Raw genomic sequence first — 12665 nt, forward strand, 5'->3', positions numbered from 1 at the left:
GATGGGAGGCGAACTGGGTTTCTCCAGAGTTTACTAGGCATTTCTTTTCCATTTTCTAGAAGTAACTTTGCTGTCTGCTGTGTTGTGGTGTACCATGACTCTCAACTTCTGTGCACAAGCAAAGCTCGGGCAATGTCAACTAATTGGAACTGCAAAACACAGATCCCAGAACGAATGGAGCTTTGGGGCTGCCTGAATTACAACTCAGAGCAGCGTGTTTCCACACAAGCCCTGCTTTACAGTGCACATGTTAAGTACTGAGCATGTGTTATTTGATGAATAATCCTGTGTGACTATAGTGTAAAAAAGACAAGATTATACAGAGCACATGATGGGGCTCACAGAAGGGTGTGTCATAAATTGTACAACAGAGCAAAGAAAAAAATGAAAGCAATATATCTGAGTGTACAAAAGCAAATCAATAAGAAACCTTCAAAGCCTCTTCCAGTAGGAAGAGTATAGCTAGTATGATGATACTGTTTAATTAAATCAATAGCGTTACCAGTACAGATGTCCTTCCTCAGTGGATTTAGGAGGCTGTTTCTCAGACATCGGTTTTCTGGCCAAACAGTTGATGGATTTGGCATACGAAGGTTTCTAAAGGCATTTATATTCCTTTAGTCCAATCTCCAATCTATATACAACTTACATACCCATCAATCTTTTTACATAGTCACAGAGGTGTTGACAGTTTAACGTCTCATCTCTAAAACACCTAAATCCTAAGATGGACTAAAACAAACACATTTCCACAGAACATTATTTGTTCTAATAGTATTTTGATGAAATCATCTTTGAATATGGATTAAACAAAGGATCTTTGTTTTGGTTTGTTTTTTCCATTCAAAATGCCATCTGGTTATTGACATGTAAGAAGATTTTTTTTCCTGTAATCAGATGACATGTCAGTACAGATACCTTTTGTCATACTGATCTATAAAAGTGAAAATGTAACATGAAAACACTGTAACCTGTGGCCTGATAATACAGAAATAAAAGACTGTCTTGAATATCTGTGTAATGTGGTTCTGTGATGAGGAAGCGTCTGCAGACTCTCAGAATACAGCCTGTAATAGTAAGTTATCGTACCACTTCCCAGTTATTTTAAATTCTTTTTGTCCCTTCTTACTTTCTTTCATATTCTCCAACGTAACCCATCTGTCTTTGATCTATCAGGCTCCTCTCTTGTGCATCCTCTCTCCCTTCCAACTTCATGACTTTTAAGCAGACTACATCTGCTGCTTCTCTTTGCATTCATTCTGTTGTTACATCTTATCCCACCTATCAACCTTCTTTAAAGTCTTGCTAGTTCTCTCTGTCCTGCAGTGTTCCCCAGTCATCCCTAACCACCTCAGCTCCTACAATGACAGTACATCCAACCCTTAAGTGTGTATTTCTTTGCTTTCATATCTCTCTTCAAATTTCAGTCTTGTTTCATTCTTTTCATCACTGGTGTCTTTCCCATAAATGATTTTACAGTACTCCCTTTGATTTTTTTTTTTTTTTGTAGACACTTTCTCCCTCTTCAGCTTTCATCTGATCTCTTTCAGTATTTGCCAATTTTCTCTCGCATTGACACTTGGACCTTTCATGTTTTCTGGTCCATTAGCTTTAATGGATTGTCATCTGCTTTCAGACCTTTTAAACCCCATCCTGACTTTCCCGCACCTCTTTCTGACCTGTCACTGAAAAGCATGCACGATGGAAATCCTGCAGATAGTTTTCCTTAAGTGCAAAAACATTTATTTTCTCTAACAATGTTAAACCACACTCTTATATTTAAATAAATCCTTCCCCCAAGTAGACAATATACATGATGCCTGTTGCGTCTACTTCTTTCTGCATGAGCTCTTGCCCATGCTTTCCAAGGAGAGCATAATTAACAAGCAGAATGACTATTACCATCCTCTCAAATTCCTCTTAATTCTCAATTTCCACTTGCCCTTTTCACAGACATAGAAGTTTTTTGTCTACTTCAACTTCTGAAAGCCTCAATACATCCTCATTATTGCATCCCAAGGCATCTTTCTCCTCAAAAATATCAGCTTTATTTCCTAAATTTTTAGTTCCTCTCACTGTAAAAATGTCTACTCCGGTCTCCAGCAACTCTCAATTTCATATCCAGTATCATGTTGTCAGCATTATCTAGAGCTACTCTCTTCCATTCTGGAGGCCAGCATGTTTTCCCCCACAACAGCTCTTCTCCAGGCTCAGGACCAGTACATTTCTGTTGTTCTCCATGACTTGTCCTCTCTATAGACACATACCCCACTTTTCTATCTTAATCCTGTCTTCTCCATGTTCAGTTAAGTCCCTTTGACCCTCTTTTAGCAACAGGCTGTCTTTGGAGCTTATGGCATGCATCCTATCTCCCTTTACACTGCCTTGCTGTGATTCTCCAGGAATGTGGATTCAGCCCATATTTCTGTCCAGCTTAATAAAAAGAAGATAAGTATTACTTCTATTCAACCAATTTGTGTGTATTTACAGCTGCAGCACTGTTTAGTAGAAACAGCTCTGCTATTTGTGTAACCACATTATGACTTCTTTGCGAAGGCAAAATGGAGACACCTCCAGGAAATGAGATATTTGTTAGTGTGTGAGAATAAAGAGGTAACATCATCGCTATATTGATGGCAAAACCGTTTTGGCATAACAGCCAGTTTTATTTCCACCTATAAAGTTACCCCATGACCAAATGGTTGTCTTCAGTAGGGCCCAACATTGCACGATCTCTGAACTAGAACTGGTTTCTGCCTGATTTGCTCAGAGCAAGGGCTGAGGAATGGGACTGTATCCTCCCATTCTAATACTTATGGCCCTTACTTAAAGCCTAGGAATGCAAAGAAATCTTCTGATTCATGTGAGTCAGGCTGCTATGACACAGGCTGGCCAAGTCAGGTATCAACTCACTGATTACATGCGTCGGCACATTTGTACTAAAATGGTGCATCAGCACTATTTATTCAGTCATGCCACTAAGCTCTCCTTCAGTGCATTTAATGATGTAGGAAGGGGATGAGATAGCAAAAGAGAAGCAGGCAGAGCAAAAGCTCTGCCATAGCCTTGTGAGTGACAGAAACCTTGGCTGACACCTGGTATGTTCCACCTGTGTTGTCAAGTACATCAATCATTTCAGCAATAAAAGCTAATGAATGTTGGGACAACAGTAGCACCAGTTGGGTCCCTCCCCAAATTTTTATCATTATATGTCCTTGTTTGACCAGAAATATATGTACAGTGTGGGGACCTGATTCCAGTTTCTCCAGTGAAGTATGTTAATTTCCTGTTGACCACTAACCCTACAGTGTCAGAAAAGACACCTGGTACTGTGGCAGGCAAAACCCCATTGCTCTAGTGATTTGGAATAAAGTATTTTGTCACAGGAAAACTAATTTGGCCAAAGCTAAAACCTACCAGTGATGGGTGGAAAAAACCCTACCCACAACCTTAACAAAATTCCTCTAACAGCAGCGGTATTGTTCACATGTTATGGTGGAGAAATCAATTCCTTCACTGTGTATGATGGAACTTATTTTTGAGCCTGGGGAAGATGATGTGACTGAGATATAAGGTAGTTGGTAATAGTTCAGGACCAAGAAAGCTACTTCTTATGACTGAGTCTCAGTAAAAAGACTGCGCCATCATGTCAAACTCTGTGCTGTGTCTACAGAACTAATTCTGTGCTTCTTTAAGGCAAAAGCAAGGGTGACAGAGGGTTAGAAAAATCTTGTGGCTGTTCATACAAGAACTATCACATAGAAAAAAGAAAACCTCCAAACACATGCAAGTAAAATAAGGGAGTAGTGTTGTAGCATGAGGTGATACAGAACAACCAATAGCTATGTGGGTTTTGTAAAAACCTTTTTTTTTTTTAAGGAAAATTAGGTAGGGGGGCAATGCTAATGCAGGACTTCTGTAGAGAGAACACAACCTCTTTGTCTAAATCAGACAAAATGTTGTACTGTAGGAGTAACAAAATGATCATATATGCAATACAACATATCTCTTCTGTTAGTATGTATGAACAGAAATAGGAATAGAAAAGGCCATCCCCATAATGTTGCTAGGTCCCACAGATGCCTTCAGTGTGTATACTAAACCATAATTCTAATCATGTCTTTTGATACCAAAAACTCTCTTATTATTTTTAATGTATACAGTGAGAAACTAGGGGGAAGATGGTCTAAATCCAGTGCCTGCAGACCTCCAATTCCTGTGAATTTTACAGCTGGTGATGGCTCATTCATGAGCACAAATGTCAAGGGGTTTCATGATGCAGCAGTATTTGCATATGTATTTTCCCCTTCATAAACAGAGGATGAAACTACACACATGAAACTACAAATTCCGTGAGCAAGATGGAAGTATTTCAACACTAAACCAGTAATATCTACATGAAATTATGCAAAGCAGCTATTGCTGAGACTCCCAAGTGATCTGATTTTGGCTACACATACTTTGATAATGATCCACCTTAAATTCTCTACTTGGTCCAAGAAGACCTCTGCTTGCTCAACTACGCTGGCAAGTAGATTTGTTATATGTCAGTTGGTAAAGCAAACATTGTTTGTCAAAACTAATGTCTACTGTGTTGGCACCAACAATTAAAACTCCCCAATATCGGTCTCTCCTCCGGCACTGTTTCCCTACCAAGGAAAGAAATAATGATCTTTTGAGACAGCATTTGTATCTAAGACTTTTTAATATAGATGCCTCATCCTCTGCATCCATTTTTTTCACAGGGGAAGAAAAAATAGCAGACAGTAGGGTTTCTCTCTTGATACTTTTGGGAATATACTGATGGATAGAAGTCATTAATCCCATGCAGGTTTTGCTTCTGACAGGGCAAGCCGTTGTCCTCAGAAGATGTGATATTTGAGAGCATTTGATCTGTTAGTGTCTTTTCTACCTGGTTTGCATCAATTTCCTCACCAGCCTTTCCTGCCCAGTTACACTTTAACTAATCTAGAACAGCAGCAGGGGGAGAAACCGTCCTCTCCTTGTTCTGTTTCTGCTTTCTGTATCCTTCCCAGATATTCTGCAGCGTTTCTCACTGTATGCATTACAGGACCCTTGGCACTCAGCACCCACCATCATCCTTCTTCTAAAAAAGTTTTCATCTCGATCTTTTCTCTCTGGGATGGAGTCATGGCCAGGCGACACATTGAGCTTTACTCTCATATTCCTGGTAAAAGGAAATAGGGACACAAGTCACAAGACCTGAAGATCTGACCTTACTGGTCTACTGAATTTAACCTACAAATACAATATTGCTACTACCTTGCTGTCAGAAATTTTCATAGGCATCCTTATCCATCCAAGGTGACAGGGAAACTCTCTGCATGTGTACTTACTTGTCAGCCAATACCTGCAGCCTGCTCAGAGCCTGCTATGATAGCAGTCAGAGCTAGGATCTTCCCACGTTATAAAAACCCACATACTGGGTCCCAGTCCCTTTGGTGAGTATGACCAAGCACTAATCTTTCTGTTGGCAGAAGAGAAGTGCATACAATAGCTACCTAAAGAGAAGTTCAAACATAAATAATGTAACGCCCTCCTCTGCTTTTGTCTATTTTTATTTTTATTCAGTGATAGCTGCAATATATCTATACCCATTTATCAAATGCCCACCATCATTTATAATTCTTTATACCTTGCTGCTATGGCTGATGAGCAGAAGTTCACAAACGCAGAGTGTGTCAGTATTATTGCCAGCTAGAGCCCCTCGGAAAACTAATGTCAGTCTCTGTTCAACATATCTCATTGCAAACATTAAGGTGTAAATTATTAATCTCATGGCTGATGGAGAATAAATGGAATATTTCCTTCAATATATTTAATAGGAATTTCTTTTAGACTGAATTCAGTCATTTGGTTTACTGAAACAGCCAGTCCTCTCAAATTTGCATGAGGGTGACTTCAATAGTAAAAAGCATATCCTCAGCTTAAACAGAGCAAAGGTAAAAGGAAGCCTAGTACCTTTCCTCAGATAGTTGTATTTTTGCTTCACTGGCAAAGAAATGCCCCTACAGTACACAACAGCTATCTGCTGTCATTCAGAAGTAGATTCCTCCACATGTCCGTGTTGTATGCTATGCTGTTCAACAGCATGGCTTGTCAGGATCTTGCTTTTGCAGACAGGACAACCAGAACATTAAGAGAAATTCCTTTACTTCTTCTTTCTCTTTACTGTTATACATCATGTTTTAAATAAAATTATCAAGTAGTTCTCAGATCAGACTTACCAAATGACAGGAAAACATGTAATTTTGATTTGATATTATTTTTTGTGTCTTTGTCCCGGTGCAAGTACAAGTGAATTAAACATGGCAGTGGGAAGGCAACAGCTTCCAACATGTGGGAGGAAATCTCACTGGCAGATGTTGTCTCAAGACATAGAAATGTGTATTGTGGTTATTAAAGAATGCATATTCCTTTCTACAGTGCGTATTCCTTTCTGCAGTGCAGCCAGGGAGTTATGGCAGATCTAGAAGAAAATACTGTGACCTGTATCAGAGAGACAAACAGAAATATTTGTCTCTAAAAAGAGATTTAATTTGAAAAAGAACGTGTGTATACCCTGAGCTCTAGGAGTTGAAATAGCCCAAAAAGATGGGTTTGAAGAATGTGACTGTAAAAAGAGGTTAGAGCAAAGAGCAGATGTATAGCAGATGCACCAGGTTGTACTGAAAGCAGGAAAAATAAATCGAAACTGAAGATTTTCTATGTGTTTGCACTGTAAGAACAAAACTTGTGAACAGTACTTGCAAGAGATGTTATTTTTGTTATTAATGAGAAACAGTTGAAGGCTGACTTGAAACCAGATGAGAGAAAAGAAAGGAATCCTGCTGTGTAATTTTTTGGGGGGCTGCAAACAGAAGTCTGCAAGGTCCTCTCATTCCTAGATACTAAGCTTTTAGTAAACTTTATACAGAATGTATACATTCCACTGTTAGCAGGAACTGCAATCATCTCTTAGAGCCCTCTTGCCCTTTGAAACCATAAGTCACCAAATGTTTCATGAAACTGAAAATGTTTCAAATGTTTCATGTTTGTGTAGTATTTCTTTGAAGTATAATCTTGCCTCAGAATTTTACTTCAGAAGATCAGTGTTCCTTTAAACAGAAGTTTTCCAGCCAGTATCTGACAGCAAACCAAAGCAAATCACTGGAACAACAACATTGGAGAAGCCTCATAAATTACAGCACAGATTTCAAATGAAAACCAAGGTCTGTGAACACCATAGACCTTTGAGGGCCTGAACTGGTGAGGTTGATTTTACCATGTAAAGGTAATTCATAAGGCAAATATGCATTGAACTGTGCTAATATTTTTTTCCATAGGAAACTGTAAATACACAATCTAGAACCTCCTGACCATGCCCCTAGATTTAAGCAAGTGTATTGAACACAAGTTGTATATCTGGCATGGTATTGAATGACTTACTTCATACTGAAACACAGTAAAAAGTGAGGAACTAATAACAATTAGGTTCATCATCAGGACAGTATATGATTTGTTTTATCATACTGTCTTGAAGTCCCGGTCATGGTCCAGGACTTCATTTTTCAAGGTGTAGCACACATACAGAACAAGAATGTGGATTCTTCCATGAAAAAGCTTACAGTCAAACAGTAATGCAAGAGACTGGGTAAAGATACAAAGGAATGTGAAGGATAATGGATAACAACACACATGGCTTATCTACAATGAAGAGTTTTGAAAGGAGAATTTTTAAGCAGGACTTGAGAAACACTTTATTCATGTTTATAGAGAATTCCCAGAACTAACTCAAAATAGTTCCATAATGGACTGCCCGAGACAAAACCTAAGATAAATTAAGAGAAATTAAGACACAGATTTTGATGGCTGGACTAATGACAGGACATGATGATAGGGGCCAATGATGCAAGAAACTAAACTGTACCAGAGTGGAATGGAGGCAAAGATCACAGAGATTTTTATTCAGTGAAGACACAAATTGGATAATTATTCTTGTGGGAGTTTTGAGCTAAGCTTGTAAGTTGAGCAGAGGTGAGGATGAGGAAATGGGCAGTTAAGGTCATCCATCAATAAGGCAGTCACTGACATGTGAGCATGAGTAACCTTGAGAAGAGGAGTAAGACATTCAACAGAGAACAGTAAGTCAAAATTAGACAGTACTTGACAGAGTCAAGGTACCAGGTATCCAGGAGATAGTAAGAGTAAGATGAAATCAAGTGCTCTGAAAGTCAGAGTGAGTGAGAGTATTTGAAAATAAGAAGACTGGAAAGCAAAAGCTGTCACATCCTCACTCTGATCTTTCTGCACCACTGATTTTATGAGAGGAAAAAAGCACCCAAGTCTTACCTGAGTTACTGCTTACATGAAACTCTTGTGAGCACTATATCTTATGTTCAGAAAAAGCAAAGTGATTGGCTGAGCAGAATTCATGGTTAAATTGCTCCTGCAAAACCAGCAACCCAAAAATTTTAACAGTGTTTTAGAGGACTGCAACAGAATATTTCTGGATCAAAGCAGCCTGCAATACCTAAGGCTGTTATGACATATTCAGCCTCTGTATTGATCATGCATAATCCTGTTGATCTTGTAACTGTGACAGCAAAACATGCAAACATATATAATAATGTTAACACTTAGTGTAGTAGGTTAATAAACAGCATACTGATCCAAAGCTGCAATAGGTGCTGATGACTTGTGTGGTGCATGAAATATTAAAATATTGTGAGTATAGCAGCCCTATCTTGAGTACTCCATGCAGTTTTGGACACCACAGAAATATCTTATGAAAAAGATATTAAGATGTTAGAGAGAGTCCGAAGGAGAACCACGAGGATGATGAAGGGTCTGGAGGGGAAGCCTTATGAAGAGTGGCTCAGGTCACTTGGTTTGTTTTACCTTGGAGAAGAGACTGAAAGAGAGACCTCATTGCAGTCTATGACTTCCTCAAGAGGGGAAGCAGAGGGGTAGGTACAGATCTCTTCACTCTTGTGACCAGTGACAGGACTCAAGGAAATGGCATGATGCTGAGTCAGGGGAGGTTTAGGTTAGATATCAGGAAAAGGTTTTTCACCCAGAGGGTGGTTGGGCACTGGAACAGGTTCCCCAGGGAAGTGGTCACAGCACCAAGCCTGACAGAATTCAAGAAGTGTTTGGACAGTGCTCTCAGGCAAATGGTGTGACTCTTGGGGATATCCTGTGTGGGGCTAAGAGTTGCACTCAGTGATCCTTGGGGGTACCTTCCAACTCAGCATATTCTATGATTCTCTGATTAAAAAAGAAAAAGGTAGCACAAGCCTTCCAGAGTTCATGAAATGTTTGAACAATACTCTCAAGGCACATGGTATGATTCTTGGGGCTGTCCTGTCCAGGACCAGGAGTTGGACTTTGATGGTTTCTGTGAGTCTCTTCCAACTCCAGATTCTCTGATTAACTTACCAAGTTGTATGCTCTCCAGCTAATAAATTTAGAGGATTTTTTTCTCTTTAAAATGCTATAACTGAGCTTTTCAAGCTGGTGGTCTAATAAAGGCTGTCTCAGGTTCTTCTGAAACAAGATGACAGCTATATTAGCAAATAAGAATACTTGAGAATTGTATAACAATTATATTTGGTGATCTTAAAACAAACAAAAAAACACCCTGCTATGTTTCTCTATATTTGGCTTTAGACAGAGTTACAACACAGCTAAGTGCAAACTTTGTGTGGTACAATATCTCCTGACAAGTGCTTGCCCTCTCAAATGCCAAAGGTTTGGACAGAATGTGAGGTACCACATGGGATGAAAGTGAAATGATGATGGTTTCTGAAATCTTTTGTGGATGTCAAATACCTAAATAGAGGGGCTTGTTCTACTGAAATGAATGACATGTACTGTACCTATAGCAATATAAGAGATGAAGTTTATAGCTGCTGTCATTTCACTCCTGCTTCTGTTGTGTTTCAGTCTGCTTGAAAGACATCTTTGAATCAGAGCTTACACTGTTAAGATACCAATCCTATGGCCTAAGAAACTTCCAGTGCATGCTGGGACTGGTCCCAAAGGCACTGATGGGAGAAATTAACAGGATGGTGTCATGGTTTAACTCCAAATGCAGGACATATAGTCTAAGAGAAACAAAGGCCACATTATCTCATAGCGATGTATTTGAAGCAAGAGTTATCCTAGCACTTTGATTTGCTTAAATGTGTATGGAAACTTACTTATTGTCATTTTAACAGCTTGACGCAAAGAACTTGGGTCTACTTCTATTAATAACAATGTATCTTATTAAAATAAGCACAAATCTGGAAACTGCTGCAGTTAGAAATATCTCTAGCTTAAAAAGTGCATAAATAACCCTGATTATCATTTCAGTGAGTGCCGCCATGAGGAACAGCACTGGCCAGCACATGGAAAATTATGTTTTGTCTATGATAAGGTCAGAGAACGATAGTCAATATGCAATACCACACACCTGCTTTATTTGCACATATCTCCACTTATGAGAACATCATATATAGGGTATGAACATCAGCAATGGCTAGTTACATTTGATTTAGGGAGAGAGATGATAACTGAGATGGAAAAGGTTATGAAGAGACAGAACTTATCTTAAAGCACACTATAGGCTTTCTATTGACTTCACCTCCATGACACCCACCATTAAAGGATGATCAGACTGGCAACATTACTTTCTGTAGATTGGACTGCTTGACAGACAGTAGCCAGAGCCATTATGCTGATACTAGGAAAATTTTTCTCCTCTATCCTCTCCACCCCTTCCTCCTTTGGCTTATCTTACATACAGATACTGAGACTGAGAAGGTACTATAACAATAATTTCTGGACTGTGCATATCCATTTTGGTATTTATAAAAGGTTTTTGAAAAGTTGCTGTATCTTCGTTGGTATCACACTTGGATGAAGGGTAACTTAGTTTTGAAGTTCCTCTAGGGTTCTACAAGAAGAAGTTCTTATATTAGCATGTGTTTCTCCTCCACATTTCTGAGATCATCTCTGTGCTTTCATGTCAAAATAAAGCATAAAGGAAAACTGCAGAAGATAGAAAGCAGAGACCTATCCTTAGCCATTCACCTTGAATTCTGTGAATAATAAATTTGGATTGAGTGGTAAATGCAGATTAGTTTAGTTATCAATGCATAAAATAATCTGACTGTAAGTTTTCAAATTCTGCTGCAGATGTACTATAAGTGATTAATGTAACTCTAACTCATTTTAAAGTCATAGCACAAATCAAGCAAAAAGACTTGTTGTATTACTATCACAGGCAGTAGTTGCATCACTCACAGCTTTGGCTGAGAGGTCAATGGGCATTTAAGTCCAAAGTATGCATTAGGTAAAGCAGAGTGAGTAATGTTTGGGATGAGCATAAGGCATGATTGTTATTAATCTCTTCATACATACAGAGACTGAGCAATGTTCATTTGCTCCAATTCGGCAGTTGCAGCTGCTGGAAATATTTGTATGTGCTCTGTGGGAAAAACTCTAACAGATTGTGGTTATAAAACATAAATTGTTCAAAGCAGGCAAATGTAACTTCAACTTATTTCCATGGGACTAATAATTCACACAAGCCTATAATTTATTGCAAGTTATGTTTCCTGTATTTCCTGCAATTTGTACAGTACTGAAGCACATGACCTGATTAAAGCCTACATGCAGCTGACATCGTGTATCAGTTTAAAAAACACACACATATACTGGGGACTCAAACAGATGAAAGAACCTCAATCCAAGAAGCTGGTAAGACTAGCCTGTTTTGGCAGAAATGTTGACAATCCTGTGGCTGAACAACCAACGCTGTTCTCAGACCAAGTCCAACTGTACAACATCATCAGACTAGGGACAGTGGCACACTACAGCCAGTTATCATTCTAGTGTGCAGTAGTTACATCCCATGGGTCTATTCCAATCTTCCCCTTTCATGCAAGCTCTTCAGATTTGGAAAATCTGTATGTTTTCTGCCTCAGCCAGAAGCACTCATCATGTTATAATTTCTTGCTGCAGCAGGCCAAAAGCAAATTGAATAGTTTGCCATACCTGTTGCCCTAAACCTTTTTTATGCTGTAGTCATTACATTTCTCATTTTGTTAACTGTGTTTACCGGTGTTCATAAGGACATATGTTATCCCTGGAGATTTTGTACGTTAGTTAAATGCATCTAAGCCATTATCTCAGAAGTCAAAGTCAGATTATTTTGCCATAGGTAAAACATTACCACCTACAGTGAATTGGGTTATTTTCAAGCTTCTGCAATGGTAGCTAAGCCAACCTATAGCTATTAAAGTGCCCTGAAACACCACTGAAGAGTGCTGTGTTTAAAGTCAATAGTCAATAGAAACATTGGCAGATCTGAGCTTCAGAAGGCAATATTATTAGGCTTTTTGACATTGGACTTCATGTCTACTCTTTTATATGGATCCGAATCATGGGTCATCTACTGCCACCACCTTCAACTCCTAGAACACTTCCATCAACGCCGACTCCATACAATGCTAAACATCCACTGGTCAGATTATGTGACCAATACATCTGTTCTAGAACAAGCAGCAGTTACAAGTACTGAGGCCATGTTGCTGAGAACACAGCTGCATTGGGCAGGGCACATCTCAAAGATAAAGGACCACCACGTCCCTAAGATCTTGCTTTATGGTGAACTT

Source organism: Manacus candei, unplaced genomic scaffold (assembly GCF_025592945.1).
Source record: "Manacus candei isolate 608988 ecotype Guabito, Panama unplaced genomic scaffold, ASM2559294v1 h1tg000008l, whole genome shotgun sequence".
Lineage (NCBI taxonomy): Eukaryota > Metazoa > Chordata > Aves > Passeriformes > Pipridae > Manacus > Manacus candei.